Below are 22,067 nucleotides of genomic sequence, written 5' to 3' on the forward strand. Positions count from 1 at the left end.
CAGAGAAAACCAACTCATTCATTAAAAAAAAAAAAAAAATCAGATTAGGGTGGTTTGCCTTTCCTAGCATTTCTATGCTAAGGCTCATTTCATAAAGATATTTTAAAAATACACTGATTTCACACTTGAGTTTACTATTTGGGAGCTGTTGCATTATTCTACCATAATCACCCTGCACATTTGGAAACATTTATATGGGCATTCCTAGCTTCAATTTTTGGAGAAGGCAATGGCAAGCCATTCCAGTACTCTTGCCTAGAAAATCCCATGGATGGAGGAGCCTGGTAGGCTGCAGTCCATGGGGTCGCTACGAGTCGGACACGACTGAGTGACTTCACCTTCACTTTTCACTTTCACGCAATGGAGAAGGCAATGGCAACCCACTCCAGTGTTCTTGCCTGGAGAATCCCAGAGACAGCAGAGCCTGGTGGGCTGCCATCTATGGGGTCGGACACGACTGAAGCGATTTAGCAGCAGCAGCAGCAGCTTCAATTTTGATATCATGGCTACATTACAGAACTTGTGAGTGGTGCTACTTGCACTGCAATTCTCTTTAATGATGGTGTCTGCCCTGTGACAATATAAAAAGTTCCCTTCTGTCATTAATCTGTAAACTTCTAGTACTGAGGCCAACTTCATCATATAGTCAGTATGACAATTCTCCAAGAACCTGCTGGATTACAGCCATTGCCTTATTGCCATTGTCAGTTATTACACAATTAGATGAAATTATGTGTGGGTAGGGTAATTCAGATCTTTCAACATTCATAATGATGATGAACAACTCTAGTTCTTATTGCATTACCTGCTTTGGCTAACAGCACAAAATGTGTTCACTGGATACCAACCAATGCTCCAGTTAAATCTATGATATGAAGATACGATCTTAGATCTCATCTTTCTTAATAGGTGGAATCAAGTAAACTCATATTTAACCCAACTTCTGGAACTTAATGGACAATTAATTTTGGCTCAACTAATCAGGTTTATGATGTAAGGTGACATAAGCTCCTATCATTTCATTTAATGTCACTTAAGGTGATATTCTAGAAATAACACAGCCCCAGGTCCTTGTAGATAATTAGGTTTCAACGGTCATAATTGTGCTCTCCAGAAGACACTGGGAAGTGTCTGAAGACATTTTTGATTGTCATCATGTGTGCAGTGGGGGTGCTACAGTGAGTAAAGGTTGAGGATGCTGATAAAGATCCTGCAACACATAGAACAGTCCTTTCATCCCCTCCAACAATTATCTGACTCAAGATGTTAACAGTGCTAACGGTGATAATCCTGACTTTTGTTGTTTAGTCACTAAGTTGTGTCTCTTTGCGAGTCCATGGACTGTATCCAACCAGGCTCCTCTGTTCATGGAATTCTGAACAAGAATTCTGGAATGGGTTGCTATTTCCTCCTCAAAGAATCTTCTTAACCCAGGGAGTGAACTCATTTCTCCTGCTTTGCAGGCAGATTCTTTACCACTGAACCACTTGGGAAGCCTGATTCTGACTTTAGGTGACAAAAATCTGAATTTCAACTAATGCCCTTCAGGAGAATATAGTCAGAATACTATAACGTTGTTTTCTGGTCCCCCCTCTTCATATAGTCCATAAATGCTGGTACAGTGAAAATTTAAATTACAGAAGTGTGGAAAAGGATATAATATACAGTATAAGAATATATTTCAGGAAAAGAAGTCTTAAGCACCTTTCCTCTAGAGTTAATGGCAGACAGAAACATTCAAAAATACAGCAACACTAAAAATACAACTATTTTAAATTTAAGCCTGTGTTTGAAACAATAAGAACTTGGGTGTATGTAGTTTGACAGTGATGTCAATAATTTTTGCATGCACCGTTCTGTATTAGAACTGTAGCAAAATAACACTATTTTTTTTTTCAATTTTATTTTATTTTATTTTTTTTTAATTTTATTTTTAAACTTTACATAATTGTATTAGTTTTGCCAAATATCAAAATGAATCCATCACAGGTATACATGTGCTCCCCATCCTGAACCCTCCTCCCTCCTCCCTCCCCATACCATCCCTCTGGGTTGTCCCAGTGCACTAGCCCCAAGCATCCAGTATCGTGCATTGAACCTGGACTGGCATCTTGTTTCATACATGATATTTTACATGTTTCAATGCCATTCTCCCAAATCTTCCCACCCTCTCCCTCTCCCACAGAGTCCATAAGACTGTTCCATACATCAGTGTCTCTTTTGCTGTCTCATACACAGGGTTATTGTTACCATCTTTCTAAATTCCATATATATGCATTAGTATACTGTATTGGTGCTATTCCTTCTGGCTTACTTCACTCTGTATAATAGGCTCCAGTTTCATCCACCTCATTAGAACTGATTCAAATGTATTCTTTTTAATGGCTGAGTAATACTCCATTGTGTATATGTACCACTGCTTCCTTATCCATTCATCTGCTGATGGACATCTAGGTTGCTTCCATGTCCTGGCTATTATAAACAGTGCTGCGATGAACATTGGGGTACACGTGTCTCTTTCCCTTCTGGTTTCCTCAGTGTGTATGCCCAGCAGTGGGATTGCTGGATCATAAGGCAGTTCTATTTCCAGTTTTTTAAGGAATCTCCACACTGTTCTCCATAGTGGCTGTACTAGTTTGCATTCCCACCAACAGTGTAAGAGGGTTCCCTTTTCTCCACACCCTCTCCAGCATTTATTGCTTGTAGACTTTTGGATCGCAGCCATTCTGACTGGTGAAAATAACACTTTTTGATAATCAATTTTCAAATTTGTTTTTTTCCATAAAGACTTTGTCAAAAGTTATTAAGGAATCTGACTTTAGATTCCAACTAATCAATCACTCAATAGTACTTTTCTAAGTGGGACCAAAGTGCCTATCACTGTCTTTTCATTACTCTAAAAGTCTGTTCTGGCTATAAGGAATCTAGTTCACTCAAAAGGAAGGAGAAAAGCACTTGAGTGTCATACCTCTAAGTCTTGTTAAGTTGCCAGAGCCTGTAGTTCTTTATTTATGTTTTGCCTAAGAAACACTGTGGGTACTTTTTTTCATATTCCTGGACCTGAGCAAGAAAGAGCCTGATTTAGTAGGTGTAGAATAAGATACAAAAGTAGGCATTAAAAAAAAAAATTTTTTTTTTGGTGATTTCATGCTGATAATTTCAAACCATAGTTTCAGAGATTCAACTCTAAATTCACAAGCTACTTGTGAGAAACTGAATAGGAAGAGTCATGCAGGTCAAAAATTTTAAAGACTTGTGAACAATACATTGTTATTACTTTATAACAATAATTTATTGATTCAACAATTGTTGAAAGCAATTTATCTGCCACAAGTAGTCTAGGCACTGGGGATATGGTTATGAATAAAACAAACAAACAAAAAATAATCTGCTCTGATGGAGCTTACATTCCAGTGGGAGAAAACAGAGAATGAATTACTAACATACGGAAGAGACAATTAATAGTTTTCTTCAGATGCATATTTTGGGATGATTTATTAGTAAACTCTAGAACATTTAAGAATTTCTTTCCTTTGAAATATGTTTCTTCTCCACATCTCTCTCCATAGACCCAGAATTCTATCAATTTTTAAAAATATTAATTAATATCAAATTAAAAGGCTAATGTTTACTTGAAAGCAGTACTATATCTGACTCTTATATGAGGTTGTTTCCATTTGTCACACTGTAACTAAAAGTAACAATCTTGGAAAATCTTTCTGACATTTATTTTCCACTTGTAAAAACCTACTGCATGTTTTATTTTTGCTGCCTTTATACCTCTCTCTTAAAATTACATACATTCTTATAATTATATTTTTGGTGTGGTATAATGAGATGTTATCACCTTGTTACCTAACAAGACTCAATTTTTTTTAAGTTCTCTGATTTGAAGGACAAAGAGAAACTATAATATGTGTTTATGTGTGTGTACGTGTTTTGTTTGTTGTTGTTGTTTGTTTTTCTGATTCAACTATCTAGTGCAATAAATTTGGAGAATTTGAGAAGCATTCCAATCAATAAAACAAAACAAACAAACAAAAAAAAAACACTGAAAATTTAAGAAATGCAGAATACAAAGTTTAAATCTATTTATTTACCACAGATTTTCTTATAGCTTTTATCATGATTGTGAATTCTAATCCTCAAAGACAAGACAAAATAAGCAGTGTTATCTAAACATACTCAATCGTGGATTCCTTTTCATTGAGCTTACAAAAGGACCATATGCTGTGAAAAAGTGATTAAGAACACAGGGAAATATGGAAAATATTTTTTAAATCTGAAAAGCCAAATTAAAAAAATATGTTATATACACACACAGACACAAACAAGTATAATTATATAATTATATGGCAGGAATCTCATTAAGTGTGAAAAGGTTAAGCAGAAATACTCCCTTTCTATTTTATCTTAAAATTTACTGATTTTAGTGTTTGCATTTCAATCTAAAGAAGAAATAATTTTGAGATTATTTCCTAATCATTGTCACTCTTCTCTCTCAGCAGAACACAGAAGAGTTCATTAGACATTAGACACACATCAAGACATTAGAGATAATTGTATCAAAAGAAAGAATACAATAAAAGGCAGGAGTAGTCAGAATAGAGAACATCAAATATTTTGTTGGAAAATATGTAAATTTGGACTGGTATAGAATACACTGGGAGAAGAATAGACTGGTAGAATAGACTGGAATAAGCACACAATCCACAGAAATAAATACCTAAAGGTACATGCAGAAAGATTCTCTGAACACACACATTAGTAAGTATGGAAATAGATCTTAAAATAAAAATAAAGGTTTAAAAATGAGTTAATTTCACTACTAATGGGTTATGATTAAATGAAATAGATGATCCATAAAAAAAAAAAAATCCTCTAAATCTGGGATTGTGTATATTTATACACTGACTTGCTGCAGGAAAGATTTAGAGTAACTACTAATTTAAGACCATTTTAAATTATAAAATTTTTATTTATGATTTCTTTGCTGCATATTTAATTTTTAAGCAGTGAAAAATACAAAATTCTTACACTGATATAATATTTGTTTGGTTACCAGGCCAAATCCTATCATAAAATAAATCTCAACCCAAACAGAAGTCACCCCTTAGTCACACCAGTCAAGGATTTTGGGTTTTGTTTTAATTTGTTTTTAATCTGCCCACTGTGGCAGATGATCTAGGTCATAATTTCAATGATTATTATTCTTAATAGTATGTGTTTTTATGCTTAAATCGAATGTAATAAACTTCAGGTAGTTCCCATTCAATGGGTTCAGTTCTATCAGTTCACAAAGCATCTTATCTTCATAAACTTTTACTTTCATTTATTAATTCAAAAAATACTAAATGTTTACGTGCTTCTATCATATTACAATTCAAAGTGTCTATCTAGGTATCATTGTACATTTCCTTGCATTTTTTTAGTACCACCTGGGGACAGAGAACCCTGGAGTGCTGTAGTCCATGGGGTCTCAGAGTTAGACAGAGACCGAACAACACTACCACCTGGTCCTTGCATTAGGACCCCAGTGTCAAGTTAGCAAAGCAAGGTTTTCAACACCTTTCAAAACACTGTCTCAGTGAAACTGTTCCATTACAGAATATTACAGAGTCAGCATGCATTGAACCTCAGTTAATTTATTTATGGCTCAGTCACTCCAGATCCCATTGAGAATTTATTTTTACCATATAAAATGATAACAAATTTAGTTACTTGATGATTTTATCCTGACTTATTTTAGAAATAGTAATGTGTATGCATGCATGTGTGTCACATATGTGTAAGCACAGAGAAATTAATCATTACAAACAACAAATAATGACAAAAAATGTTAAATCAAAAAAGTCAAGCATTCTGGTATCATATTTGTGCTGGATAATAAAAAATAATATTATAGATGCAATGATAAATAATACTTATGATAGTGATCCTTAGATATTAAGAAAATGCAAGCTGCTTCCTTTTTCATGACTGCTCAAATACTTATTTCCTTATGGGAAATCCATTGTGCCAGGTCACTAAGAAGTATCATTTGGCTGGGCAAAAAACAAAAAACCCTCTTCTTATACACAGCTTTCGAGTGCTGCCAAAGTGTAAGAAAAATGTAGAGCAAAAGTTCAAGGAATGTGATCAGAAAAGTCAGAAAAGGGATAAAAGCTGACATATGAAAAAGAAAATTCAAAAATGCAGTAGAAAATGAAGGCATGAAGGTACAGAAGCATCCATTTTAAGCTGTGTTAAAATATTAATTAGAATTTTATCTGTTATATTAACTTATCAAATGTCTCTTCTCTTGATAATGGTGCAAAAACAAATTATTTTTCCTACATTTTTCTTTATGTCCAGATAGAAGAAAAACAGAAAAGCATAGTTATACATACAGAAAAAGAAAAAGTAATATAGTGGATTCTCAAACATTAGCTCCATCGGAATCATCTAGTATGATTCTTAAGTTTCTGGGCCCTGCCCCCCAAATTTCTTTTACAATAGGTCTGGGGTAGTGCTTGACAATTTTAATTTCTAATTTTATTAAGTTTCTCATTTTTAAATTTCAATATCAGGTCCTTAGATCATGCTGATTCGTTCCTAGGTACTTAGAGAATCACTGATAAAACACATGGTCTATTTTCAGGAATTTCTAAAGATGCTAATGGAAACCTTAGCATGGAAAATTTCTTCTCTCAAGTACTTTTACTTGACATTATAAAACTATAATGCAGTTCTTAAGGTAGCACGGACAGGTTTCATGGAAGATAATTTTTCCATTGACTTGGGTGGTGATGGTTTCAGAATGATTCAAGTACATTATATTTTATTTTGCACTTTATTTCTATTATTATTACATCAGCTCCACCTCAGATCATCAGGCAGTAGACCAGATGGGGGGATCTCTGCTGTAAGTGATAAACAAGAAGTTATAAGATACCTAAGTAAAATACATTTTCAGTATATTTGCATCAATATTTTTTCAGGAAACTATAACAACAGTTGACCAATGAATTCGAAGTGGCATATTTTTTTGGCATGGAGCCCACCCACAGAAGCTGATCATTCATGTTGTCATTTATAGTATGTTACAACCATTACAAAAATGCACATATTATATGTTGTCTTGTTCAGTGTTTAGAATGAGAATCCAAAACAATGATACAACTTCTCAGATACATTTAGAGATCCAAAAGTTGCAGGATCCCAGATTCTTTCCTCTTTGACCAGGGCAAAGATGGAGGAGAAGGAGGAAGAGAAGGAAGAGGAGGAGGATGAGGAGGGAAGGAAGAAGAGACTTGTTTCACAGCATTAAGGTCTAGGTCAGCCCTGAAAAAGTCCTATATGTTGTTGAAGTAGGTAAATGTTTTCTTATGTATCCAAGCTTGGTTATGGCACAGCAAGCCATATATAATAAACAAGAACCTTATTATACTCTTTGGATAGAGCAAGGGGAATACAGACAGGACTAACCTACAGGATCAGAAAGTGCCTGCTTAAGTCACTCAGTTGTGTCCAACTCTTCGTGATGCCATGGACTGTAGCCTACCAGGCTCCTCCCTCCATGGGATTCTCCAGGCAAGAGAACTGGAGTGAGTTGCCATTTCCTTCTCCAGGGGATCTTCCCAACCCAGGGATCAAACCCGGGTCTCCTGCATTCCAGGCAGACGCTTTAACCTCTGAGCCACCAGGGAAGCCCCAAATAATAAGCAAGAATCTTATTATACTCTTTGGATAGAGCAGGGGAATACAGGCAGGACTAACCTACAGGATCAGAAAGTGCCTGCTTCCTTTAATTCCTTCCTAGTGTTTACTCTTCCTTGTACATATTTAATTATTTTTTCTCATTCTTATTCTTAATGTTTTTCCTAAGACCTTGGTTGCAAAGTTCAGTGGGATTTACCCTAGTCAAAAACTGAGAATCCTCAAACTGTTTGACATGAAGTTTTTACCATGTAAAAGAATGAGCATTTGAAATAGTAATAGGAAAATGATTTTTTTTAAAATATATGATATGTGAGCTTTAGTTTGTGACCTAAGATTCACAATACCTACCATACTATATTTTTTGTGCATCTGGAATAAGGGCTACTAAAATATTATTATGACTAGGTGTAGATTCTTCAAAAATACGTGAATAAAATATTAAAATAGGATGAGTCAACGTTTAACTTTTTTTCTAAATTCTCTAATGTGACTCTTCATGGCTTCTAGTCCCATCTGAGCTGTCATAACATTGATAAATCTCTACATGAGCTCTATGAAAAGAGATGAGTGGTTATGGGATGTGAACAAGTATACTACTGTCTTTGAAAAGCCACAGTTGGTTTACAGAATCACTCTCCCGTAGTCATTCTCCATCCCTCAACAATCTTAAAAGCAATTCATATAGGAAAATGGAGGTCACTTAATATGTGGAAGACAATATGACTATATTAGAAAATGTCCCATTAAATTGGATTAAGAACTAAAGCTTTTTAAATCACTGATCCTTAATAAAACCAACTTGCATAAACATTATCATTCAAAACTCATACAATGAAATCAGAAAATAATTTAATATTTTTTAATTCAATAATTAAACTTGATAAGTTTAAATTTAATTTAATCTCTTAAAATATTATCAGAAACTAAGCTTTACACTGTTTCAGTTTCATTACTTTATAAAATTTCACACCTCCCTGGTTAAAGAATTTTTATTTTAAAAATCATATATTTTATTAATCAGTTTAAATATTATTATACAGTAGTTTTCTTACACTGTTATTTATAATTAATTAAAATTGGAAATAAGCCAAGTGAAGAGTATATAATAGAGAAATGAATTACTACATAAACCTATGATGAAATATAGAGTCAACAAATATTATAGCAGGAGTTAGGGTTATATGTAGTTTTAACTTACCTCATTACTTTTCTGCATTTGTCAAGATTTCAATAGTCACAAAAATTAGAAATAATTTTCTTATCAATATGTTTATTAATTTAAGAATATACTTGTCACACCCTTACGTTAATCAGAGCATGACAGAATTTTACTCATTCTAAAGGACATTTCTTTGACAACTGTATAAAGTTCTCTTGAGATGCAGATCATACACTTTATCTAGATAGAATACACTTATAATCAATTGTAGCATTTCCAAGAAACATAGTATCATTTATCCGGAAACTGAAAAATTGAAAGAACTAGCATAGTACCAAGATCATTATAAACTGTTTCATTTGCCAAGTTAGGTAACCTTCCAAAATCACCAGTGCTTCCAAAATGTATAATGTTATAAAATATTCATTTAACAAAGCCATAATGAATTTCTTGGGCTTCCCAGGTGGCTCAGTGCTTAAAAAAAAAGAAAGAAAGAAAGACAGAAATCCACCTACTAATGCAAAAGACACAGGAGACTAGGGTTCAATCCCTGAGTTGAGAAGATCCCCTGGAGAAAGTAATTGCAACTCATCCCAGTATTCTTGCTTAGAAATTCCCATGGACAGAAAAACCTGGTGGGCTGCAGTCCATGGGGTCATAAAAGAATCAGACACAACTGCGGATGCATGCACAATCAATTTCTCAAACTAAACTGATTTCAAAAAATATTTCTTAATTAAAAACATTCAAGGTTCCTGAAGGCATGTTTCAGACTCAGCAATGGTAGGTCCTTTTGGAACATAGTTTAAGAATGAATCTGGTAATTGAGACTGTACAGACTCAGATTCCAACTCATATCTGGAAAATTATAATCTTCCTCATTTAAGAACCAAAGTCAAGTGTTCCTTTTTTTTTTTTTTTTATTGTAAACAGAATTCAGTAACTTTCTAAGGCATTTGACTATTCCCACTACAAGACATTCAGCCAAACAGTCCTGCAGGGGAGATTGCTTTTTGCCTCCATGTGGACTCAAGAGACGTATTTAAATTTGCTCCTCTTTTTTAGACCCATATGCATGATCCCATGTAGACAGATGTGTAAAATGATTTATCTGGTTTTCCAAAGACATTGTATTCTATTGATATTGAACATGATACATATTACTGTATAATTTCCCTACACAAATTACTTTAGAAGTCACTCTTTCCAACATAAAATTGCAACTATTTTGAAAATTATATAACAAATGTTTTTGTTTGTTTCAACTATTTTGAAAATTATATAACAAATAACTTTTATACAGTTATTCTACATAGAAAGCCACTATTCAGTGTACCACTTAAGGAAGCTTCCCAGGTGGCACTAGTGGTTAATAAGCCACCTCACAATGCAGGAGACATAGAGATATGAGTTCAATTCTTGGATGGGGAAGATCCCCTACAGGAGGGCATGGCAACCCACTCCAGTATTCTTACTTGGAAAATCTCATGGACAGAGGAGCCTGGTGGACTTAGTTCATGGGGTTTCACATGGTCACACAACTAAAGCAACTTAGCAAAGCACAGCATCACTTTAGAAAACAATGCATCACGAACAAAGCAACAATTTACAGCTGCTACTTACTTTTTCTTGGCCTTAGTTATATAGATGGTAGCCAGTACTGAGAAAGATGACAGGAAATTTTAAATACGATTACATTTTTTTGCTTATATAGATTGATCCCATGACTTTTACATGATCTATTTTAAAAATTAAATCATTTCTATAGTCGTATACTAATTTTAAGATTCTGATAAAATATCTGGCACCTACTAGGCACTCTGTAATTCAGACTATGGTGAGTGAAAGTTTCTCAGTCCTGTCTGACTCTTTGGGACTCCATGGACTTCCTCAGGCCAGAATACTGGAGTGGGTAGCCTTTCCCTTCTCCAGGGGATCTTCCCAACCCAGGGATCAAACCCACGTCTCCCGCATTGCAGAGTCTTTACCAGCTGAGGCACAAGGGAAGCCCAAGAATAGTGGAGTGGGTAGCTTATGCCTTCTCCAGGGGATCTTCCTGACACAGGAATCGAACTGGGGTCTCCTGCATTGCAGGCAGATTCTTTACCAACTGAGCTATGAGGGAAACTCCGGACTATGGTGAACCTCTAAATTATTCAAGAACAAATGAATTTTTAAGCAAATGTACTTATGATAATTAGTTATGTATTTTCTAATGTATTTCTAACAGTATAGAAATCCAGTTTTGCCTATTTGAATTAAAGAATTAAATAAAATATATAGGAAAGAGATCAAAATGGTGGAGTAGAGGATATATAACTCAATCTCATCTTTCCCACAAACACAACAAAAATACATATGCATATGGAATAACTGTCACAGAAAACTAACAAGAAACCAATGGAAAGACTCCAGTATAATGAAGGCTGAAAAAAGAAATCAGGCAGGAAGGGAAGATAAGTGATTAGGTCAAGACCTGTGCCCTAGGGAGATGACTCAGGGGAAAGGGAGATTACATGGAGACCCTCCCTGGGAGTGGGTGGTTCAAAGCACATATTGGGAACTCCAATCCTGGTGCCTAACACAGGGAAGACAAGCCCCTTTGCTGGTTGGAGGGGTGGTGAGACTACCAGGAGGGCAGTGGCAAGCAGGGACTTTGCTTAGGACAAGCTTGTGAATGCCTGCTTATTCTTAAGTGGGGTGGACAGGTGCACTGAAACTGCAGGTAGCTGGTTTCCTGAGCCCACCTCAGCATGCCCAGCCTAAGCTGAGAAATTGCTCCAGCCCCATATACTTTTTTGGAGAAGGCAATGGCACCCCACTCCAGTACTCTTGCCTGGAAAATCCCATGGGCGGAGGAGCCTGGTAGGCAGCAGTCCATGGGGTCAGTAAGAGTCGGACACGACTGAGCAACTTCACTTTCACTTTTCACTTTCATGCAATGGAGAAGGAAATAGCAACCCACTCCAGTGTTCTTGCCTGGAGAATCCCAAGGATGGGGGAGCCTGGTGGGCTGCCGTCTATGGGGTCGCACAGAGTCAGACATTACTGAAGCGACTTAGCAGTAGCACATACTTTTTGCAGTTCTACAATGGAAGGAGGGCTAAAAGAACAAGGAGCAACCTTGTCTGAGAGACACAGCAGCAAATAGCCCCAAAGGGGCATCTAAGCAGGGCAGCAGCAGGCATTAACAACACTTGACACATAAGGAGCCCTAAACTCTTCTGTGACCAGATTGCCAGAGCTCTTGATGCAGCACTCAGCAAGAACCTGCACAGACTCCTCTTCCTCCAGAAACTGCTCCCCTTCAGGGCAAGAGTGCTGGTGTCAAAAGAGGGGAGAACAGACACTTAAGGAAACAGAGCCAGCTCAGAACTTATCCTCAGGGCTTCTGCTCTGGGGACCTTCCTCAATTAGGGACCTTTTAAACCAGGGACCTACCCTCATCCCAATAAGATGGTGAAGAGCACTGAGTGGAAATAAAGTCCCAGCTCATGCCTTGCTCCAGCCTTTATCTCCTCCTCCAGCCCTACCTCCTACTAATGGGATACCTGCCAGGGCAAACTAAAGAAAGACATGACCTATGTTCATGTCAAATCCAGCTCTCTCACCAAAGTGACTGGGCACATGCAGACTGTATAGAGAGACACCTGCATATAAGTACTACTTTTCAAGAACAGAATAGGAAACTGTTTCATCTAATTTCAAAGGGACAAAGAGAGTTAAGAAAAATGAGAAAACAGAAGAATTTATCTCAAAAAAGAGCAAAAGAAAGCACCTGAAAAACAAAACCAAAAAAAAAAAAAAAAACACGGGGGGGGGGTGGGAAATATACAATTAAGAAAGACTTAAAGGTATTTGTTAAAAGAATGCTAACTGAATTAGGGAAAAGGGTAGATGAAAACAGTGAGAATTTTAACAAAGAACTAGGAAATATATTTAAAAAAAGAACTAGTCAACTGAAGAATACAATAACTGAAATTAAAAACTGAATAGAATGGATTCTATATCACCTAATGGCAAATTAGGTGATATAGAAGAGTGCACAGGTGATCTAGAAGACAGAATAATCAAAATCACTAGATCAGAACAGCAAAAAGAAAACCCATTTTTAAAAGGGAAAACAGTTTAAGAGACTTCTGTGATATCATGAAGTTTTGCAAGACTTATGTTATAGGGGTCCCAGAAGGAGAATAGACATAGAAGTAGGTCAAAATGTAAGAAAGAAAATGTATTGAAGAAATTATGGCTGAAAACTTTCCATACCTGAAGAAGAAAACAGATATCAAGGTATAAGATGCACCAAAAAAGATGAACCCCAACAGACTCATACCAAAATACATAATAATTAAAATGGAAAAAGTTAAAGAGAAAATTTTAAACTTGGTAGGAGAAAAACAAAAAGTCATATAGAATGGAACCTACATAAAGTTATCAGCTGATTTTTCTACAGAAAATTTGCAGGTCAGAATAAATAGCACAATTTATTCAAAGCACTAAAAGGATAAGCAACCCAGGATACTCTCCCAACAAGATTACTAGTTAGAATAGAAGAAGAGATGAAAAACTTCTCACACAAGCAAAAATTTAAAAAGTATACCAATACTGAAATTAAAAGTGTTACTCGCACGGTTTGTCCAACTCTTTGCAACCCCATGAACTGTAGCACATTAGACTACTTTGTCCATGGAATTCTCCAAACAAGAATACTGGAGTGTATTGTCAATCCCTGTTCCAGGGGATCTTCCTGACCCAGGAATCAAATTCCGGCCTCCTGTATTGCAGGCAGATTCTTTATCATCTGAGCCACCAGGAAAGCACACCAATAGCACAACATAGCTAAAGACATACATTTGAATCAGTTCTAATGAGGTGGATGAAACTGGAGCCTATTATACAGAGTGAAGTAAGCCAGAAAGATAAACACCAATACAGTATACTAACTGATATATATGAAATTTAGAAAGATGGTAATGATAACCCTGTATGCAAGACAGCAAAAGAGACACAGATGTACAGAACAGTCTTTTGGACTCTGTGGCAGAGGGAGAGGGTGGGATGATTTGGGGGAATGGCATTGAAACATGTATAATATCACATGAGAAACGAATTGCCAGTCCAGGTTCAATACAGCATCCTTGGGGCTGGTGCACTGGGATGACCCAGAGAGATGGTACAGGGAGGGAGGTGGGAGGGGGGGTTCAGGATAGGGAACACATGTACGCCCATGGCAAATTCATGTTGATGTGTGACAGAACCAATACAATATTGTATAGTAATTAGCCTCCAATTAAAATAAATAAATTTAAAAAAGACATAATCAGACTGAAAGTGAAGGATGGAAAAAAGATGTTCATAGAAACAGAAACAAGATGATGAAAATAGCTAGACTCATGTCACACAATACAGACTGAAAAACAAATCCTGTAACAAAAGACAAAGAAAGTCATTATATAACAATAAAGGTATAACACAAGAAGATAATATTGTACTTGTTAACATTTGTGTACCCAATAACCTGTCTATGTGTAAGTGCTTGATTGTGTCTGACTCTGAAATCCCATGGACAACAGCCCACCAGGCTCCTCTGTCCATGGAATATTTCAGTCAGGAATACTGGAGTGGGTTCCACTTCCTCTTCCAGGGAACCTCATGTCTGCTGCATCTCCTGCATTGTAAGTGGATTATTTACCACCAAACCATTGTGGAAGCCAATGTACCCAATATAGGAGCACCTAAATATGTAAAATAATATTAAATGATATAAAAAGAAAACAATAAATTAATAATAATAAAGGATTTAAAACCCAATTCACATCAAGAAACACAGAGAGAAATGAATAAGGTGAGTGGTCTTAAATAACACAATAGAACAGTTGAACTTTAAAAAAAAAAAAAATTTACAGGAAATTTCATCCCAAAACAGTACAAAGCACATTCTTTTCAAGTACACATAGAACATTCTCCAGAATATATCACGTTAGTAGGCCAAAATCTGTAAGTTTAAGAAAGTAGAGATTACATCAAGCATTATTTCTGAACACAAGTATGAAAGAAGAAATTAGTTAAAGAAACAATAGAGAAAAGCACAAACAGAGAGTAAATAGCATGTTACTTCAAAAAGAAAGAAATACAAAGTGTTGGTGAAGAAATTGAAGAAGAAATAAGAAAATACTACAAGCCAAATAAACATAGAAACAAAACATCCAAAATCTATGAGACACAACAAAGATGGTTTTAAAAGGGAAGATTATAGCAATACAGATTTTTATTAAGAAATTAGAAAAATGTCAAATACAAAACTTATTCTTCCATTTTAAAGAATTAGAAAAATAAGAATAAAGAAATTCCAAAGTCAGCAGAAGGAAGAAAATGATAAAGATAAGAGAGGAAATAAAAAAGAGACAAATATGTAGAAGATGAATGAAACCAAGAGCCAGCTGTCCTAATGAAGTGGATGAATCTCGAGCCTACTGAACAGAGTGAAGGAAGTCAGAAAGAGAAAGACAAATATTGCATATTAACACATATGCATGGACTCTAGAAAGATGGTACTAACAAATCTATCCACAGGGCAGTGATGGAGATGCAGACATAGAGAACAGACTTGCAGATGCAGTGGGGAAGAAGAGGGTTGGATGGACTGAGAGAGTAGAATGGAAACATACACATTCAGTTCAGTTCAGTCACTCAGTCGTGTCCGACTCTGCGACCCCATGAATCGCAGCACGCCAACTCTCCCTGTCCATCACCAACACCCGGAGTTCACTCAGACTCATGTCCATTGAGTCAGTGATGCCATCCAGCCATCTCATCCTCTGTTTTCCCCTTCTCCTCCTGCCCCCAATCCCTCCCAGCATCAGAGTCTTTTCCAATGAGTCAACTCTTCACATGAGGTGGCCAAAGTATTGGAGTTTCAGCCTCAACATCAGTCCTTCCAATGAACACCCAGGACTGATCTCCTTTAGAATGGACTGGTTGGATCTCCTTGCAGTGCAAGACATACACATTACCACATGTAAAACAAATGGTTGACTCACGGAGCTCAACCCAGTGCTCTGTGATAACCTAGAGGAGTGGAATGAGGTGGGAGATGGGAGGGAGGTTCCAGAAGGAGGGGACGCATGCATACCTGTGGCTGATTCTTGTTGATGTATGGCATAAACTAGCACAATATTGTAAAGCAATTATCCTTAATAATTTTATTTTCAAAAAAGATAAAAAATGGATAAAGCTTCAGGAAGGCACATCAAAAAGTAAACAGAGAGGGCCCAAATAAAATAAAAAATGAAAGAGCAGAAATAGTAACCAATACTAGTGAAGTGAAGTCACTCAGTCGTGTCCTACTCTTTGTGACCCCATGGACTGTAGCCCACCAGGTTCCTCTGTCCATGGGATTTACTAGGCAAGAATACTGGAGTGGGTTGCCATTTCCTTCTAGATACAAAAATAAAATAAAATAAGATAATACTATGAATAGCTATATGCCAATGATTTAGACAAGCTAAAAGAAACAGACACATTTCTAGACAGAATCACTAAGAAATAGAAATCTGAACACATCAATCACTGGTAGAGAAAATGAATCTGTAATAAAAAGAAAAACACCCAGGATTTCTCTGCAGTCCAGTGATTAAGAATCCACCTGACAATGCAGGGACACAGGTTCAATCCTTGGTCCAGGGAGATTCAACATGCTGAGGGATAACTAAGCCTGTAAGTTGAAACTACTGAACTTGTGTGCCACAGCTACTAAAGCCTGTGTACTGTAATGCCTGCATATCCAATGAAAAATAGTCTCCATTCACCTCATCTAGAGAAAGCCTACATGCAGCAGCAAAAATCCAGCAAAGAAAAAAAAAAAAAAGAATAAATAAATAAAGCTCATTATAAAAAGAAAACACCTAAAAAATAAAACTTGAGAACTAGTTGGTTTCACTGTGGAGTTGTGCAAAACATATAAAGAAGATCTAACTTGTATCTCTTTTCAAACTAGTCCAAAAAGTTGAAGAAGATGGAACACTTCAGTTCATTGTACTAGGCCACCATTAGCAAAATCCAGACAGACACTACAAAATAAATAAATAAATAAAATTGTAAGCCAATAGCTCTGAGGAATATAGAGGCAAAAATCCTCAACAAATTATTAACAAACTAAATCCAGCTCAGTTCAGTTCAGTCGCTCAGTCGTGTCCGACTCTTTGAGACCCCATGAATTGCAGCACTCCAGGTCTCACTGTCCAACACCATCTCCCGGAGTTCACTCAAACTCATGTCCATCGAGTCAGTCATGCCACCCAGCCATCTCATCCTCTGTCGTCCCTTTTTCCTCCTGCCCCCAATCCCTCCCAGCATCAGAGTCTTTTCCAACCATATATTAAAAAAATATAGTACACCTTGATCAAGTGGGATTTTTTCCAGGGAGACAGAATGGTTTAATATTTGCAAATCAAATAACATGATATTAACATTAACAAAAGCAAGAATTAAAATTGCATGACTGACTCAACAGAGACAGAAAAAGCATTTGACAAAACTCAACATCTATTAATGATAAAAACTTTCATTAACATTGTTAGAAAGGAAATATATTTCACATAATAAAGGCCACTATGACTAACCAATAGGTAACATCATTCTCAACGATGAAAAACTGAAAGCCTTCCTCTAAATCTAAGAACAAGACATGGATGCCCATCATTACACTCTTATTTTATAGAATTAGAAGTCCCAGTCACAGTAATCAGAAAGGAAAAAGAAATTAAAGCCATTCAAATAGGAAGGGAAGATGTAAAACTGTCACTACTTACAGGTGATATATTTTATAAAGAAAAACCTAAAGTCTCCATCCACAAACCATTTGAACTAATAAATGAATTCGGTAAAGTTGTGGGATTTAATATTAATAAAAAGAAGTCCATTGCTTTTATCTAATCATGAACTATAATAAAGAGAAAGCAAGAAACCAATTCCATTTAAAATCACATCAAAAGAATAAAATATCTAGGAATAAACTTAACTAAACAGGCAAAAGAGTTATATTCTGAAAACTATAAAATGTTGAAAACAGAGTTTGAAAGTGATACAAAGTGTAAAAATATCGTGTGTTCATGGACTGGAAGAATCAATACTGCTAAAATGGCCAGATTACCTAAAGTACTCTACAGATTTAATGTAATGCCTATCAAAATACTCATGACATTTTCCACAGAACTAAAAAAAATTATTCTAAAATTTGTAGAGAGCTACAAAAGTCACCAAACTGCCAAAGCAATCTTGAAAAAATGAACAAAGCTGGGGATATCATGCCTTCTGACTTCAGACTGTATTACTAAGTTACAGATATAGAAAAAAGCATGGCACTGACACACAGACAAATACACAGACCAATGCAACAGAATAGAGTGTCCAGAAATAAACCCACATACCTATGGTCAATTAATCTACAAAGAAGGAGGTAAGAACATACAATGGACATTCTCTTCAATAAGTGGTGCTGAGAAAACTGGACAACAAGATGTAAAACAATAATATTAGAATATTTCCTCATACTATACACACATATAATCTTAAAACAGATTAAATACTTAAATGTAAGAACAGAAACCAGAAAATTCCTAGAAGAAAACATAGGCAGAACACTCTCTGGCATAAGTCATAGCAGCATTTTTTTGGATCTGTCTGTTAAGGAAAAATAAACCCTAAAATTAACAGATGAAACAATTAAATTTGAGCTTCTGGACATTAAAGAAATAATCAGCAAGAGGAAAAAAAAAACTACTCAATGTGAGAAAATATTTTCAAATAATAAAACTGACAAGATGTTGATAACTAAAATATATAAACTGCTCATAAAATTCAGTATCCAAAAACAACCTAATAAATATGGGCAGAAGACACAAATATACATTTTTACAAAGATTTACAGATTGTAATAGGCACAGGAAAAGATGCTCAACATCATTAATCAAAAGAAATGAAGATCAAAACAACGTGATATCACCTCACAGCTGTCAGAATGGCTATTATTAAAATGTCTACAAATGAATGATGATGATGATATGATGAAAATGGAACCCTCCTACATGGCTTCCCTGGTGGCTCAGATGGTAAAGCATCCACCCGCAATGCGGGAGAGCCAGGTTCAATCCCTGGGTTGGGAAGATGCCCTGGAGAAGGAAATGGCAACCCACTCCAGTACTCTTGCCTGGAAAATTCCATGGACTGAGGAGCCTGGTAGGCTACAGTCCCTCGGATCGCAAAGAGTCAGACATGACTGAGCGACTTCACTACTTTTTCTTCTTACGCTGTTGGTGGGAATGTAAATTAGGTCAGCCACTATGGAAAAAAACACGGAAGTTCCTCAAAAAACTAAAAATAAAACTACCATATGATGCAGAAATCCCTCTCCTGGTTACATGTCCAGAATAAAAAAAAAGAAAAGAAAAACACTAATTGGAAAAGACAGGTACAACCCAATGTTCATAGAAGGATAGCAGCAATATTTATAATGGTCAAGACATGGAAGAATGCAGTGTCCTTCAACAGATGAATGGATTGAAGAAAATATGATACACACACACACACATTGGAGAAGGGTATGGCTACCCATTCCAATATTCTTGCCTGGAGAATCCCATGGACAGAGGAGTCTGGAAGCCTAGAGTTCATGGAGTCACACAGAGTCTGATATGACTGAAGCAACTTAGCACAAAAGCACACACACAGATACACACATATGGCATTATACACACAAACACACATACACAGAATGGAATACTACTCAGCCACAAAAAGAATGAAATTATGTCATTTGCAACACTGTGGATGGACCTAGACAGTATTATGCTTAGTAAAATATGTCTGACATAGAAAGACAGATAGTCTTATTTTATCACTTACATGTGGAATTTAAAAAAAAAAAACAAATGATTGCACACATCAAAAGAAAAACAGGTTCACATACACAGAAAACAAACAAGTGTTTATCAATGAGGGAGGGAAAAAGGTGTACAATAGGGGTATAGGATTAACAGATACAAATTACTATGTGTAAAACACATAAGAAACAAGGATATATTGTGCAGCACATAGAAATACAGCCAGTTTTGATAATAATATTAAGTGGAGTATAACCTATTAAATATTTAATTATAAAAATTAACTTTCATTATTAAATATTGCATATTAAAGCAACAATGAATTTCTAAAATCTATATTTATATAGCCCAATTATCATGAAACTTTTTTGTGTTAGTAAGACTTTAGAATAGATGCTCTAAAATATTGATAATAGTATATGATTTTAATTTGTTTCTGGAAGGCAGGGACTCTATATATTTACAGGTCCTAAAATGTAAATAACTTTTTATTGAGCATTCTCAGGTTTAATGATGGATTTAAGGAAAAACATTAGATAAGTTAATAAAAAAAATTATTTACTAGTATGTCTGCAGCAGCATTATACTTAGGACAGATAATTTGAAAATAATGTGAATATCATTAAGCATCATTATAACAGATAGCTATTATGCCATTAAATATCACATTAATATTGCATATTAATGATATGGATCAATATTCCCAATAATTGACAATAAAAACATCCACGATAACTGTCAAGTAAAAATGCACACTGCAAGAGTGTATTCAGAAGATACTGCCAAATACAGTGTTTGGTATTGACAGAAAAAAACGAAAAGGCCATATTCCATATTACAACTGTGGTGCATTTGTACATAGTTTAATATAAGAAGTAGTAGTAGCATTATTCAGAGAAGGCAATGGCACCCCATTCCATACTCTTGCCTGGAAAATCCCATGGGTGAAGGGGCCTGGTAGGCTGCAGTCCATGGGGTCGCTAAGAGTCGGACACAACTGAGCAACTTCACTTTCACTTTTCACTTTCATGCATTGGAGAAGGAAATGGCAATCCACTCCAGTGTTCTTGCCTGGACGGGGGAGCCTGGTAGGCTGCCGTCTATGGGGTCGCATAGAGTTGGACATGACTGAAGTGACTTAGCAGTAGCAGCAGCAGCAGTAGCATTATTATTAATTGATATTCTAAAGAACATTTTATTTCCCAGGGATTAACCTAAGCATATATGGATCCTGTCATTTAATAATCCTCACACAATCTTTATAAGTAAGATATTATTTTTATATCTATTTTACCAATGAGGAGACTAAGGTTTGGAGAAAATAAATAATTTCTCTACAATTGTAGATATAGAAAGCAGTTGAGTGAGAATTTGGCCTAATCTAACTGAGATTATTTTTGCTGTGTGTGTGTGTGTGTGTGTGTGTTTGGTATGGAGACGGGAATCCTAAGTTTTGTAAATATTATTTAAAAAATGCTCAAAATTGATATTAAAAAAAAAAAAATCTAGAAGGCTTCCCAGTCTTCATAGTGTTTTTTTTTTTTTTCCTTATTTAAGTATGTGATAAAGCTCTTGCATACACTGGTAAATGTTCTCTTGAGACAGAGAACCAAAAATTATACCTCTTGATATTTGGAATCATCAATTCAAAGGACATGAGTTTGTGCAAATTCCAAGTGGCAGTGATGGACAAGGAAGCTTAGCATGCAGTAGTCCATGGGGTTTCAGAATTGGACACGACTTGGCAACTAAACAACAGTATTTGCAATTGCTATGATTTTATTATCTCAAATTAGGTGGCCTGAACAGACAACTAAATAGGGTTTATTTAGTTACACAGCATCTAGAAATACTGGCATCTAAGAAACATTGAAATGACATGCCTAGAGGAAAAGAAAAGAGGAAAGAAAGTACTGGAGAACAGAATAAGGGAAGAAAGAAGGAACCCACAGTAGTGATAAAGGAAAAGAAAAAAGAACGGAAACGGAACAAGCAGAGACAGAAGGACCAGTGTTCTCCAATACACAAATTATTAAACCAAATTAACTCATATCATTACTCTGGGGATTTTCAGCATTATTGTGAATTGTATATCATGAAATATTGGTGCACAATGCTGGGTGCTCCATTACAGAGAATGTATTTTACTCATAGCAAATATCTTTTTCTGACTAGATTTTTTTTTTCCATAATAAAAGCATATTGATTACTCCATAACGGTGGAGTCTATACTGTTCATTTTAATTCTGCACTGGAACAGTTTCACATCTATTTTAAAATAAAAAATAAAGACTGTCATGTCCCATGATGGGAAGTTCCTTTTGATT

At 35.7% G+C, this 22,067-nt stretch overlaps 1 protein-coding gene and 1 non-coding gene across 2 annotated transcripts in view; both read right to left on the reverse strand.

The window, feature by feature from the left end:
• CNTN5 (contactin 5) overlaps positions 1-22,067 on the reverse strand; it is a 1,653,888-nt gene that overhangs the window by 1,369,994 nt on the left and 261,827 nt on the right. The gene's annotated exons all lie outside the window — the stretch shown is intronic.
• TRNAS-GGA (transfer RNA serine (anticodon GGA)) lies at positions 7,617-7,688 on the reverse strand. The gene has a single exon. It is a non-coding gene; the product is annotated as a tRNA-Ser (tRNA).

Source organism: Bos javanicus, chromosome 15 (assembly GCF_032452875.1).
Source record: "Bos javanicus breed banteng chromosome 15, ARS-OSU_banteng_1.0, whole genome shotgun sequence".
Taxonomy (NCBI): domain Eukaryota; kingdom Metazoa; phylum Chordata; class Mammalia; order Artiodactyla; family Bovidae; genus Bos; species Bos javanicus.